Source organism: Ascaphus truei, chromosome 2 (genome assembly GCF_040206685.1).
Source record: "Ascaphus truei isolate aAscTru1 chromosome 2, aAscTru1.hap1, whole genome shotgun sequence".
Classification (NCBI taxonomy): domain Eukaryota; kingdom Metazoa; phylum Chordata; class Amphibia; order Anura; family Ascaphidae; genus Ascaphus; species Ascaphus truei.
In genome coordinates, this window is record NC_134484.1 from 143,784,999 (window position 1) to 143,800,048 (window position 15,050).

Here is a 15,050-nt window from a genome sequence, read left to right on the forward strand (position 1 = left end):
ACAGGGACATTTAAGTTGGTATACATTATATGTACTGAGGCATGTATTGAAGCCATTTATCTTAAATTGCTTGCCCGTATGTGGGTGACTAAAATGCTCACCCCTAATGACCCCATTACATTGGCTGCAGCTTCTGCATGGGAAAGTGCCAAATTGGGGTTTAGATAAAAAGGTTTGCTTCGATGGTTTAAGTTGATCTGCCTTGACTATAAAGTCTCTAATATGGCAAGGTCTTTTATACGCAAAGATTGGGGGGTCCTTAAAGAGGTGACTGATGGTATTATCCCCTTGTTGTAGAAGGGGGAGAATGCTAAAAAGGTTGGAGGAGATTTTAAACTAGGATGGAGGAGGGATGGGAATTAAACAGATAATGAACTAAATGGAATAGATGAGGATACAAGGTGGTATGGAGGTAGAATGGGGGCAAGTGCAAGTTTGACAACCAGTGAGACACCCATAGTAAATACAGATAATACTAGAAAACTTCTAAAGACTAAACAAAGTGGGCGCAGAAAGGAAGGAGCAGATAAGATAATAGTACAGGCTGAAAAAAACTGAAATGCATGCTTGCTAATGCAAGAAGCCTGACAGATAAAATGGGGGAGCTTGAATTAATAGCTGCAAGGGAGCAGTATGATATCATAGGCATTACTGAAACATGGTGGGATGAAACTCATGACTGGACAGTTAATTTAGAGGGTTATTCTCTTTTTCGGAAGGATCGAACAAATAGAAGGGGAGGTGGAGTATGTTTGTATGTTAAACCGGATCTAAAACCTATTATAAGGGATGATGTCTATGAAGGGAATGATGAAAATGTAGAGACTTTGTGGATAGAAATTAGCAGTGGAGGTAAAAGAATAAAGAAAATGTTTGTGGGAATATGCTATAAACCACCAAATATCTGTGAGATTGAGGAAGCTAAAATACTTTTGCAAATGGAGAAGGCATCAAAACTGGGTCATGTTTGCATAATGGGGGATTTTAATTATCCAGACATATACTGGGGCAATGAGATTAGCGTTACAACAAAAGGGAACAGGTTTTTGGGGGTGCTTAAAGACAATTATATGACCCAAATTATTGAGGAACCAACCAGGAGAGGGGCAGTTCTGGATTTGGTCATATCAAACAATGTAGAAGTAATAACAAATATTCAAGTCCTGGAACATTTGGGTAACAGTGATCATAACATGGTCTCATTTGAAATAAATTATCAAAAAACAGATTACTTGGGTTCAACAAAGACCTTCAACTTTGGAAAGGCAGATTTTAATAATGCAGGGAATGCAGGGGCGGGGGGAGGCAGGGGCGGGGGGGAGAAGGCAGAGGGCAGGAGGCGGGGGGGAGGGGAAGGCGAAGGCAGATGCAGGGGGAGGGGAAGGCGAAGGCAGGGGCGGGGGGAGGGGAAGGCAAAGGCAGGAGCGGGGAGGAGAAGGCGGGGGGAGGGGAAGGCGAAGGCAGGGGCGGGGAATGCGAAGGAAGGGCCGGTGGGGAGGGGGGTGCCACTGTGTCTGTCAGTGTGTCTGTCAGTGTGTCTGTCAATGTGTGTGTCACTGTATGTGTGTGGGGGGGACAAAAACGGAGCTTGGGGGGACAAAAACGGAACTGGGGGGGGCAAAAACGGACCTGGGGGGGCAAAAACGAAGCTGGGGGGGGGGGCAAAAACGGAGCTGGGGGGGCAAAAAAACAGAGCTTGCAAAAACTCAGTCTCAGTTAAGCCTCCCCCCCAGCAGCAACAGCCGACACCACCAGGGAGCAGTTCCTCACCTCAGGCAGCAGCAGCAGCAGCAGCAGCGTGCCTGGGGGTTGGGGAGCCCTGGGTTAGAGCGCACCGGCCAATGAGAGCCGTGGGGGGGGGGGGAGGGGTGGACACACGGGGGGGGGGGGGAGGTCTAGACACACCAGTCAATGAGAGCCGTGGGAGGGCGGGCGGACCGACGGACGGACGGACCAATCAAATGGTCTACAGACACACAACCAAGATTTTCAGTTTTATATATATACAGTAGATGTGCTATCTGATACATCTGTGGCTCTGCATTTCTGAGAAAAGGGACACAATCCTGCACAATTAAGGTACCAGATCATAGATCATGTAAAGCCCCTTCGTAGGGGTGAAGATAGAGAAAGAATTCTCCTGCAGAAAGAGGCGAAATGGACCTTCATACTTGATACAGTATGCCCAAGAGGCTTAAACGAAAGACTGGAACTACACTGGTTCTTAGGCTAAAGGTCAGTCTCTATGATAGACCCAACTTTATGCGGGTGGCACCAATAGGGACGTGGTTTATAACCATCTGTCTCCTCTGGACCATGACTCCTAAGGGTCGTTGTACCAACATGTGATATACAGGTGTGTGTTTGAGATTGCTGTCCCTAGCCACTGTCCACTGGTATCCTTATGCCTTGCACTATTCTGCCATATTAACCCCTTGCTAGCTGTACTTGAGATTCTCTATCTTTGGTGCTGCTCTCGTGGGGTCTATCTGCCATGATAATTAATTATTAACCTGTTTGGCTAGCTTTACTTAATATGTCAATATGCTTGTATTATGCTTTAACAGTAACCGCTTTTGCTTGCAGCTTTGATTTGTGTGATACTGGACTTCATGCAAAATAAGGACTCTAACTGCTGTTATTACTGCTCCTGTTCATTACCATCTACCCTTTGCTGATAAATTACATATTTGAAGTGTTATATCCTTTATTTCAGTGTTCCATGCTGCCCAGCAGCCTACCTGCACAGTGCCATGCTTTTTCTTCCCTATTCTGTAGATGTTAGCTATGTTGCTTAGCAACATGACGTCAGACCAGGAAGTAATTAGGCTGCAGTGTATACACAGCCCTGTATCACAGGTGGTGCTGGGGGTAAGTAAGTGATTTCACTAACCCTGCAGAGGTATTTATAGGTGCTTATGTAGAATCACGTTAGGTGTTTGGTCTGAAGAAAGGACAGTTGCTCCTGAAACGTCACTGTGCTCACTGGCTCTGATGTATTGAATACAAATAGAAGTTGTTTGGACTCTATCCTAGTCTTTTGTGGGCTTCGTCTAACCTACATTTTATACCAATTCTTGGATCCAGCATTGAAACGCCGGGATTAGCAGAAGGTGAGCACCAAAATGTAATACTCTTTCATTTTTATTATCAGCAGTGTTGTGCCGCTTATACCCACCTTTTTCACAAATAGAGTTACAGTATTGCCCAAAACAAAATAAAACTCTACTTACAAAAGTTTTGCAAAATTTTAATTAATTTATTTCAGGAACAATGGAGACCGCAAAGACACCTGAGGAAAGTCCATGTGGGACCTGAAATGTCGTTGCTGTCTCTATTGTTCCTGAAATAAATGAATTTCATTTTTGCAACACTTTTGTAAGTAGAGTTCTATTTTGTTTTGAGGAATACTGTCACTCTATTTTTTATTGTGCGTTATGTGTTGGCCACACAAACAGTTTGTTTCCCCCGTTTGAACCCTTTTGTCCCCCATTTTGTCTTGAAGCCGTGTAAAGTAATGAAATACATAGTCCAGGTCCCTTCCACTTTAGAATATTACACAGTCTTACGGCTTAATAGAATTACTACTGTAACTGTATGGCTGTAGGTGGTCTGTAGTGTGTGCATGCAAAGCAAGCAATATTATAGGTCATATTCACCAAGTGGAGTTACTCCATGCAATGCATTACATGTTGGAAGACAATTTACTGCCCATTCACTTGAATGGTCCATAAAAGACCATATTTACTAAACTGCGTTCGAAGTGTCTTATGGAGTAGAACTGCTGTGTAAGTGTAGCCAGGTCCCCAAAGAATCCTCCCGGTGGCATCCGAGGCACGGCACCGCCATCTTTGTTATGTCCGCACGGGCGCGGAGGCTTGCGCATGCGCAGACGTGACGCGGCGGCCAATATAGTTAGCGCGAAGGGGCAGAGATGGTGCTCCGTAGTGCAGTTACTCCCCAAGGTCGCGCAGGCGCAGTTAAGCATAGCAGCGGCCATTACAGCTTTGCACAGGTGCAGTAAAGATAGCGCACGTGGTCCCAATGCTAAAGAGGTCCTGAGTGGACTACAATTCCCAGCAGCCTCTGGGGACTTCCCTTTCACCCACATCACGTACAGCCAGCCAGCAAATACTGTTTGTATCCTTCTCCAACAGGAGAAGCTGCAATGTTGCAGAGACCACGCTAGTCAGTTGAAGCTGGGAGAAGGAAGGGGGAGGAAGTGTGTAAGGAGCAAGTGGCTTCTTACACTAGGCCAGGTTACCCCCAGGCCCCAGGTAGGCCCCACTCCCCACTAGGTTAGTGGGTACATTCATAGGGAAGGCCCCTTAGGTAGGGACCCTGCCCTTATGTGAGTGTAAGTCTAGTCAGTGACACAACTGCAGTGCTGTGTGCTCTGACGAGAAGAGACAGTGTTGTGTGCAGTGCAGCTAAAGTAGTTGCTTTGGCTGTGTCAGGGAAAGGCCCCTCATAGGAAGAAGGGGGGGTTGCTTTCTAAGTTATACAGTGTGTGTAATATCACCAGTGCTAGTTGCACGTGGTGAGCTGCCAGAGTCTGGGATCAGACAGAATCTACAGCAAGAGATCTTCTGCATGCAGGGAGTAGGGTAGAGGTATATCCCCAGGGCCCAGTTAGTCCCCTGAGACACTAGAGGAATAACTGTATGTGATGGGGACTGCCTTAAGACAGGGACTCCTTCACCATACTCAGAGAGGAAGAGACATGCTGCAGGACAGTGCCTGAATGCCCGTGCAGCCTGAGTGCAGAAAGAGTATCTGACTCCATAGCAGAGACTGTTTTAAAGGATCATTCCGGCTGGGGATCCCTTCCCTGTGGGGTCAGCGTGTGTATCCATTCCTGCAGAGAGCAGCGCAGTACAGCGTGGGATCACTGTGCGGTGTTGCTGAGTTCCAAGGATTATCCTGATCAGGAGCAGTGATCAGGGAGGTAGTATAATAAGTGCACCACCGGGCCCCAACACAGGGAAGCGCTATCCCTCACACTCACATTCACCTTATTGTTGTGGACACTCAAGGGATAAAGCACATCATTATCAAAGGGACTGAGGGTGATGTGATGATGGACATGTAGGTGAGGGGATGGTATGCATTCAGGGTGATGCAATGTTATTCCTATGATGTATTGATGTTATGTAAAGAGAGTTGCATTTGAAGTTACCGTTCATGCTCAGTAAATACTGTTTATTCACATTGTGTGTATTTACTGTATGGTTGTTCTGGTGAGGGTACACTCCCACCACGTTGGGATCCCTCATCAGTGGAGGCGCTGCACCGAGTGTAAGTATATACCCCAGGTTCCCAGTGGCGGAAGCTCAGCCCTCCTGGTTGCCAAACAGGTACAGCACCACACTGATACGTAGTCAGATACACCTACCCACCTCAATCTCACTTAGGGTGGAGGAAAGAGGGCTACATAAGCATTGTCCTTTATCTCACTCTCTCCATCTCACTCTCAGTCTGGCCTTTTTTTCTATGTCTCTTTCTTTCTCCCCTTCCCAACTCTTTCCTTCCCAACAATAACATTTCAATATTTATGAAATAAAACAAATCAATTAAGGATTAGGATCTAGTCCTATATTGATTTTTATGTTATTTAATAAATATTTAAATGTTATTGTTTTATATACTATTCGTCTGGGATGAGTAATTCCATAAGCAATATACGATTTTTTTAATTTGGTCTGTAACTGTTACATACGCTCATAATAGATATTATCGTTAAATATGCATGCAATGTCTTGTATATAATGTATACCCTGTTCACTTATGTAACTGTATTTGTAACCATGTATTTGTCATTTTAACTCCTATGCCCAGGACATACTTGAAAACGAGAGGTAACTCTCAATGTATTACTCCCTGGTAAAATATTTTATAAATAAATAAATTACTAGGCTAACACAACAAAGTGTGTGAACAATATACAAATGACTGCTGATATAATAGTGAGTTAAAACAGCCCTTCCTTAAATCCAGCCATCGAGATAGATTTTCTATCACACTGAAAAATTGCAACAATACAAAAAGTAATTTGTAGACCATCCAATCCTTGATGCTAAATCAATTTTAAACAAGTATTTCAGTGACCAATGCGATATTTAGTTCAAAGTAATGAACAGGCTGCAATTGATAACCAGTGTTGCACGTTGCCAACAAAGTAGCAAACTATAAGAGCAGAAATAAGGATAATCAATGGCGGATTTCCCATTAGGTCTGTTAGGCCCGGCCCCAGGGCGTCAAAATTTTGGGGTGGCAAAAATGTCCACCCCTATATACATTTGCCGCACTCGCGAGCATATCAAGCCTGATGGGAAACCAGTTACATATGGCGGCTGCCTCCTTGATGCAGCCCTCCTTCTCCTTTCGAATTGCAGCATCAAATGATGCGGCAGACGTCACCAACATGATGTCATATGGCGTCTCGTTGCCATGGTGTCGCGGCGTCAAATGACGGCATGTTACCATGGCAACGCGACGCCGTGCAATGTCATGTTGGTGACGTCCGCAGCGTCATTTGACACTGCAATTCAGAAGGAGAAGTAGGGCGGCAGCAAGGAGGTGGCTGCCACGGCTAAGTGTCTAGAGGTGGCGGATTTTCAAATCCGTCGCTGAGGATAATGTTAATTGATCTCTTAGAAAGTCGCTACTTGTGGTCTACATAGTATTGCAGTCAATGCTGGGTAGATATAATGTATGCTGATCTATAACCTAATGCTAATGGAGACAGAGAGGATTAGGGGCAACAAGGGATGGAGTCGACAGCGTCCCTATTTAGAATTCCTGAACTGGTGTTATTTCCACTGGCTTACACTATACATCTCATATGCACTGACCGTGGCCCCTTCTGACACACTTACCAGAACACCTTCCTACTGTTCTCCCCAATTACCACTTAGATTTTAAGCACTTCGGGCAGAGACTGCTTTTCCTATTGTTTTGTCTGAAGCGCTTATTCCCATTGTTATAATTTTATGTCAATAAATTTATGCCGGAATGGCACTATATAAAGATATACAGTACATACATAATAATATACATACATAATAACGTGCTGCTGCTGCATTAGCAGTCAGGAGGGAGCTGGAGGAGAATCTCTGAGAGCAGAGACTATCCATGGGCCGCTGCACCATGTGTGGTTGAGAGCGCTGAACAAACCTGGGGCGGGGGAGAAGGTGCACTGGGATGTGATGACAACAGTGAAGAGTTCTGACGTGCATTTTGTACACACTTTCTCAAGGTTGTATGGCAGGATTAGAACTAGCGTAGGAAATTACAAACACCCCACAAGCTTCGGGCCAGAGCATAATGTAATGTATTACCCATGTAACGTGGGTCCCTTATATTTGTAATTTTATCATACATCATAGTGATGATGTATGCCCATAGTAGCCCCATGGAGACTTTCTGAGATTTATGATACTCTATTTTAAGACACTACTGCTTGGACTTAAGGTTTCCTAAAGAGCTTATTGAGTGGATCACAAAAATCAGAGCATAATGTTGTAGTTAACAAGGGCAGGAGATTGACTAAATAAATAGTGAGAGTGGAAACCCTTTATTTTGCCCTGGGGCTCAAAGCTTGAAGGTTGTAGATCCATCTATATAACTGTTGGAATATAATCTTATCCTAATTTATTTTTCTAGGCCCAGTTGTAAAATGATCAATGTCCATGAACTGTAGGGAATGCAAATCCAACATGCTCTAAAATACAACATCGTAATTGACTGTGGGTCTTACCCACGTATTTTTTGCCGCATTTGCAGAAATAGAGGGGGCTATGCACTAAGCTAAATGGCTTTGCGTTCTGATTTGCAAAAAAGCAGGTTCGTTAAAAAGTGAAGCCGGGGACGCGATTCACTAAGGCCTTGAGCCCATTTTTTAATGTACCTGCTCAAAATAGCTCAGAACAGCCACAGCGTACGTGTTGCTTTTTTCCCCCCTGCTAGCGTTCTGAACCTCTCCGTACGCTAGCTGATAGAAAAAAAAGCCGCATGTAACATTTGCATGGAGATTCTGTATCTCAAAGCAAGGCTGTTACAGGCGATCGTACATTAAATAAATACATTTTAATAGTGTACATGAGCAGGGGGTCTCAGGACCTGAACCGCATTGGTTTCAGGTCCGAGGACCCCCTACTTCAGGAGATATAGGCCCCGTTATGGGGTGCCGGTATCCCCTGCAGTTTAAAGCTCCCGCGTCACGTGACCGGGTTATTTACATTCTGCAGGGGATACCGGCACCCCATAAAGGGGCCTATATCTCCTGAAGTAGGGGGTCCCCGAGGCTGAAACCAATGCGGTTCAGCTCAGGAGACCCCCTGCACATCTACACTAGTATTAAAACACACATAACAATAAACAATAATTAATTACCGTAGTGGATAGCCGCTATGGTAATGAAGCTGCTTTAATGTATTTTTAATAATAGTGTGCAGGAGCAGGGGGTCCCCTGAGCTGAACCGCATTGATTTCTGCCTCAGAGACCCCCTGCTTCCCGAGTTACAGACCCCGATATGGGGCATCGGGTGCCAGTGTCGCCGCCATCTTTATAGCGTCCAAGACGCGACGTGGGCTCTATAAAGATGGCGACGACACTGGCACCGATGCCCAAACCGGGGCCTGTAACTCGGGAAGCAGGGGGTCTCTGAGGCAGAAATCAATTCGATTCAGCTCGGGACCCCCTGCTCCCGCACACTATTATTAAAATTTAAATTAATGCAGCTTCATTACCTTAGCGGATAGCCGCTAAGGCAATGAAGGGGTTAAGGCACATTACCATGTTTATTGGGGACAATTGCCCCCCAATAAACACACATCCCCCCCCCGCCCCCTAACACATACAGTACTGTAATGGGCAAAATTACTATTATCCACATATGGATAATAATGCATTTGCCCATTTCAAATACATATAAATTACAATAAATACAGTCAATATTTATGACACTTACCTTTTACAGGCACCCACGATGAAGGCCGTCTTCATCCTCATCTTCATCCTGCCTATGCCCTTCCGGTGCTGCAAAACATGCACAACAATCACAATAGCCAATGTAATGTCCCCCAACCCCTTAATCACCATAGCGGTTATTAACCGCTGCAGTCATTAAGGGGTTAACCCACCCTCACCCACCACTCGGGAGGCCTACATACCCTCCCCCACTAACCCCCCACCCCGTGAGGTCTAACCACCCTCACCCACTACCCACAAGGGTGGCCTACCCACATACCCTTGGGGCCAATACCCCCTCCCACCACCCCCCGTACCCACAATTAAAACAATACACTGCCCCACAATAAACCTTATTCTATTTATTAAATACATTACCCACCCCCTGTGCCCCCCCATAAATACATGATTTATCATTTTACATACAGGGGTTCATACCCCAGGCCCACGCGAGTCCCCGGTGGGCCTGATGGGTCACCTGACAGACCTACAGGGTACCAGCAACTTGTTTCATACAGGGTCTGGAGGCCTGTTGGTGGGTCCCGCCAGGCACCATGGCCCACCAGGTGGTCTCCGCGGGTCACGTGGGCCACAATTGGGTCCCCACGGTAGGCCCGCGGATGTCTGGGGGCCCCGGGTCAGACCCACAGGTGTCTGAGGAGCCTCGGGTGGTTCCCACGGGGGTCTGGCGACCCACGGGTGGTCCCTACGGGTCCGCGGTGCCCCCACAGATGTGTGGCCACCGGTTCTTCTCCGCAGGTGTCCCCCGTGGACCACGCAGCCTGGTACCCGTGAGAAGCCCGAGGATACCTCAGGTGGTCTCCAGAGGTCTCTCGCAGACCAAAGGATGTATGTAAAAAAATAAACCGGACCTATACATTCAATACATACACGCACCCCCCCCCCCCCCCCCAGACCCTATTTTAATATGGCTATCAGGTAATTTATAAATGTCAGTTGGATCAGTGTCTAACATTCTGTAACAAAAATGTGTCTGCAAGCAATCTCAGGTTTTCTTGGAGATAGTCATCTCGGTTTAAGATGACAACGTTACCTCCCTTGTCAGATGTTTTCATGATGGAGTTCTTTTGAAGTTCATTGAGTGCTTTAGTTTCATTACTACTCAGACTTCAATATGTGTACACTTCAGGAATTCTTTAAGGTCTTTGGTGACAACTGAACAAAGATTTTGACATTCACACTTGTGTCAAACAGTGGTGTGAAATTAGATTTAGGCTTGAGAGAGGTGAAGGGACCTTCCCCTGGAATCCATTTGTTATCTTTCAGTAATGCTATAATATCTTTCAGATATTTCATATCGTTAAGATCCAACTCATCCCTTTTGTACATTTTTCCTATTAAATGTAGCTTTTTTTATTGTAAAACTTATGAAGTCGCAATCTCCACGCAAACAGGTTAGTGTATTTAATCCATTTGAATTTGTTAAATTGGGCATTAGGTGAGAAGAGGCCTTTTCTTAATACATATGTAACCCCTTCCTGTCTGGCTCAAAGGGGGTTTACAGCTTATCTTTGATATCAGTCTCTCAGGGTTCATACCTTAGTCCAAAAGATGGTTCTCTCAGATGATAAACAAGGTGTTTAAATGATGGGCGCCAGGAGTTTTGTAGTTTTGAATAAAATAATTGTTTAATAACTGTTAACACTTTACTTCCTCACAAAGGTTGCCGAGGACGCACATCGCTTATTGCAACTGTACATTTACGTTACTATTTTAACCAAACTCTATCACCTCTATCCCCACTACTATTATTAAAGTCTTGCTTTAGCCTTTTACTCAGACACTTATCTATAAAAAATGTATCTCTATGCCATATATATCCCTCTCCTAGTTTCTGCCTAAGTTACCAGAACATTTTCCTATTATCCAAACTCAATACTGATACCCTAACCAAGTTACCAGGTACAAACACTGATGGTCAAATATCGCTCAAGCCAAATGTAGATGTACATAACTACCAGGTGCATAGGAAAAAACACAGTATTGGAGCACAAGAAAAGTGACCGAAGACACAGCAGTCCCTTTAATACGTACTCATGGTAAAAATATTCAATATAGTAAATAGAAGGATAGAATATCCACAGGGCAGACTAAAGTGTCAAACTCAACCAAATACCTCAAATAAAACTTATGGTGGCAAGACGTCAATACAATTAAAATAAAAAATAATAATTTTTTAATTATCATAAAGAACAACGCTGAAACAAAAAAGTGAACAAAATATGCAACCGTGAAAATGAATTAAAAATGGAATAAAATAATTCCCCAGGTAGGGAAACGAGTGATGGAGGAGAACGTAGCAGGAAATACAACCAATCTTAGGCTGTCATGTATAAGCGTCTATTTATGCCACTGATATGCAGATGTATATATGCAGACCAATACGCGTCCCTTAATTATTGCTACTAAGTGACTCCAATTGTCCTGTATAGTGTCTGGTACTCATATGCTGTATATTAAGGGAAGCAGGAGGGAGGTATGTAGAGTAGTTAACACTAACATGTTAAATGTTGCACCAATAGATACAAATGTATCAGTGTATGCATAGCATAGGGCATCAGTAATATACTGCTTCAAACCTTCCCTTTAACGCCAGGTAATAATAAAGGCACTAATAATGTATCAAAGCACGATGAGCTGAAAACTCAAATACGACCGTGAGTCTATGCAGAAGCCAGGACGCTAGCAGCCTCCAAACACTGTCCCGCTCGTGGACACCACTGCGGTGACGTCACCACACCCCGACGCACGTTTTGTGTGACGTATCACACTTCTCAGGGGGAGGAGTCACATACTGAAGCTATCCACAGGCATGATATTCCCTGAGGTAAGGGAGGAGTTGGCAACACACAGCCAATCCCTCAGTTGGAATTGTTTTGTTGGATCAGTCGTCGGTACCTTATAACACCTACAGTCTGATATTAGGCGCAAGGCTACTTTGACGTATGCCTCTTTGTGGAGTATTACTATATTGCCCCCCTTATCGGAGGGCTTAATGACAATGAAATCGTCATTTTCCAGGTCTCTAAGGGCAGCATGTTCATCGAGACTCAGGTTATAGTGGCCCACTTTGTTTGTAAGAGATATGTTGTCGATAATTACTAGTTTGGTAAACACGTCAACATTTGTACATGATTCAATTGCAGGTGTGAAGGTAGATTTTCCCCTTAAGTCAGTGAAAGGGCCCTGTCCCTGTGGTCTTTTGTTCTCTTCTATCATACTTTCCATCATTCGAAGCAAGGCGTGGTCACCATCATGGTTCTCCTGAGAGGTGTTAAGGCTAGCCATCTGCTGTCTACGCTTAAAAAATGTATGTAGGCCGAGCTTACGCAAGAATCAATCTGTCTTTAATGCACTCATTTGTCTAGCCTATTTGTTGGGCAGAAGGTGAGACCCTTTGATAGAAATGAGATATGATCGGGATTCAGTACTTTACTTGATAAATTAATCACTTGCGACCTATTTTCTGGCCCTTCTTGGATATTTTCTTTAGTGCCTTTTCTACATACCCCCCACTTGTTTCTGTTCCTTAGATAGTCGGCCCGGACCCCTTCGGGTCTTCCTTGCCCTGGTACGCTGTAATGAGGCCTGGTATACTGTCCACTTACTACTATGTTATTACTACCCTGACCTAATTACCAAGTAATTTCATCTCCCTGATGAAGAGGCATTTAGAGCCTTGAAACATGTTGTAATTAGCTTTTTATTCAAGATACTGAGTTTACATCTAGTCCCCCATGCTCCTATAATTCCACCCTGCTCCCCCTTGCGGATCCGTCAATTTCGGCGCGACGCACCTTAGTGACGTCACTCGAGTGCCGCCGTAAGCCCCAGAGCTACAAGTGGAGTCAGTTTGCCGTGGTAGAGATGGACTGAGACTTGCCTCTGGGGGACTTTGATATTTGGGACTTGATTGCTGCCCTCACCGCACCCCACCTGTGGACCAGCTTCATCACTGTGGTGACCTGTGATTGTCCTTACCTGTGGAGCTTGATGACTGATGATCCGTGATTATCCAGATCTTCTTGTTGGTGTGGTGTACGGGTAACTTGTCCCATGAAATGCTGTTTTACTATTTCCCTGATGTACGCACATTACCTATCCTTGGATATTTAATACATTTTTATCCTTGATTTACTTCACTATGAGCGTTGTGCCGTTGTGCGCTGTTTTTGTTTTGATTCGCTTGGAATGACTGAAACTTTATTATACCCAGACATCCCTGTTCAGGGGATCCTGAGTGCTATTTCTCCCTAGCGGGGTACTGTGATGTCCTGTCTACCTAGGCCACCTACCTATCATTAATAACCTAACTGTTATCAAATGAGGTCTACTCTATTCTATGTACACTATTAACTATATTCCTTATTGGCATATCTTTATGGTTACAACATCATCCTCAGCTGCATACTTACAGTGCTAAAGAGGCACGATACTTGTGTTACTTGAAACTGGTTGCATTTTAACACAGGGCATTAATAAACTTGTTCTTTATAACTTTCTTCAATCCTCTCTTTCCAGGGTCCCAGCTGGGGTCCCTTTTCTCTCTCTACCCAAACCTATTGAACACAGGCAACATGGGGTGATGCTGCTTGCTAACACCGTGCTCCATCAATTTCACCTGCTGCCCACAGCACAGTACAATAGTTAGAAGTAAGACCAGGGCAGTGACCCCTGAAGGGACTTGTATCAGATCAGTATTGGAGCTTCATGCGGGGCAGCCATCTTGGGATAACATGTTTTTCTTTAACTCCTTTCCTAATGCCTTGTTTATGATAGACACTTCCTTGTCCTGATTCACCTCCCTATACTGGAGGGCCTTGCTACAAGGGACACTTCCCTGTACTGCAAAACAATAATAATGGCTTCTATCTTAACCTAACTACACACTGCTTAGGTCCCCTGCTTGATCTCTGCTGTCAGCCTCTCTCTGTCTCTCCAACTGTCACTAACTGCCATAGAATCCTCCTGCTCATTTCTGTTGTCTCTGGGCAAGAAAGGGGGTGGGGCTAAGCTCTTGCCTGGTGATTGGCAGAACACCACCAGGGTGGTTGACTAGAAAGCTCCTTTAAGGCCGTTCTTATAGTAGTGGCTACGGCGACATGCTCGCGACCGCTGACGTCACACATCGTTGTCACTATAGCGAAAGTTGCACTCTAGTAGTGCGATTTCGCTGGCGGCGATGTCAGCAAGGGGGAAGTCAGAAGATCTCTGATTGGTATGCTGCCAGTCACGTGGTGCGGCTGTCGCTGTAAATCACAAATTCCCTTGACTACAGCGATTTTGGTTGCTGTGTCGCTGCGCAGTGCCGTCGCGGTTATGCCCACTATGGCCACCTGCGATGGACTTCATGTATTTGTTTTACCGCTGTGCGCCGTCACCGCTACTATAAGCATGGCCTAACCCTATATAGTAACCCCAATAGGGAGGGGGTTACACATCTATTTGATGTTGAATCAGGATTGTGTTGTCCGGAGGGTATCGGGAAAAAATAATTCGTATTGAAAACAGTGGTAACGTGGAAGCAATAATCCCGTCTTGGAATCTATTTTTTATTTTATATTTTATCTGAATTGGAGGGTCCCTCAAAGTCCAAGGACCACCCTGGTTCTGGAGATAAAAAAAAAAATTATACTGGTTTTGCCACAAAAAATTACAAATATGGTAGTGAAACATAAACATAATTGCCAGGGTCACCCACAGAAGGCAGCAATGTCATTTCCTGATGTATTGGCTGCTGGAGCAAGCCCTGACTTCAGAAGCCATATTGTTTCCTCAGGTTGCCCCTTGTCTACCCTGGCTTCAAAGCTCCTAAACCAGGTTGTCTCCAGGCTTCGGGGGCCCACTGATTAGTTTCAGGAATCGGAATCTCAGCGGTTTAGGTAAGATTAAAAATCAAAGTTCATAGCCACTGCGTTCCAATTTTCTTACAACACCACAACTTAACAAAACTAGATCAACCTTAAGTGAATCTAGACCTACGTCAAGTTCAGTTAAGTATATTGTGGCCGAGCATCCAGATTGGTAATTTCATATTGTGTTGTAAATCGTTTCATCC

General features: G+C 44.8%; 1 protein-coding gene and 1 long non-coding RNA gene across 3 annotated transcripts in view; one reads left to right on the forward strand and one right to left on the reverse strand.

Annotated features, from left to right (window-relative positions):
* LOC142486903 (uncharacterized) overlaps positions 1-13,915 on the reverse strand; it is a 32,911-nt gene extending 18,996 nt beyond the window's left edge. The window contains exon 1 of one of the 2 annotated variants that reach the window (XR_012799078.1): positions 13,408-13,915. This is a non-coding gene — a long non-coding RNA (uncharacterized LOC142486903). Of the gene's footprint in view, positions 1-12,973 lie in introns of both variants that reach the window. The other variant, XR_012799077.1, reaches the window with a different exon arrangement.
* Positions 2,858-15,050, forward strand: part of RAB31 (RAB31, member RAS oncogene family) — a 153,778-nt gene continuing 141,585 nt past the window's right edge. The window contains exon 1 of the mRNA XM_075585373.1: positions 2,858-3,113. The gene's annotated coding sequence lies outside the window, so the exon portion shown is untranslated. The remainder of the gene's footprint in view (positions 3,114-15,050) is intronic.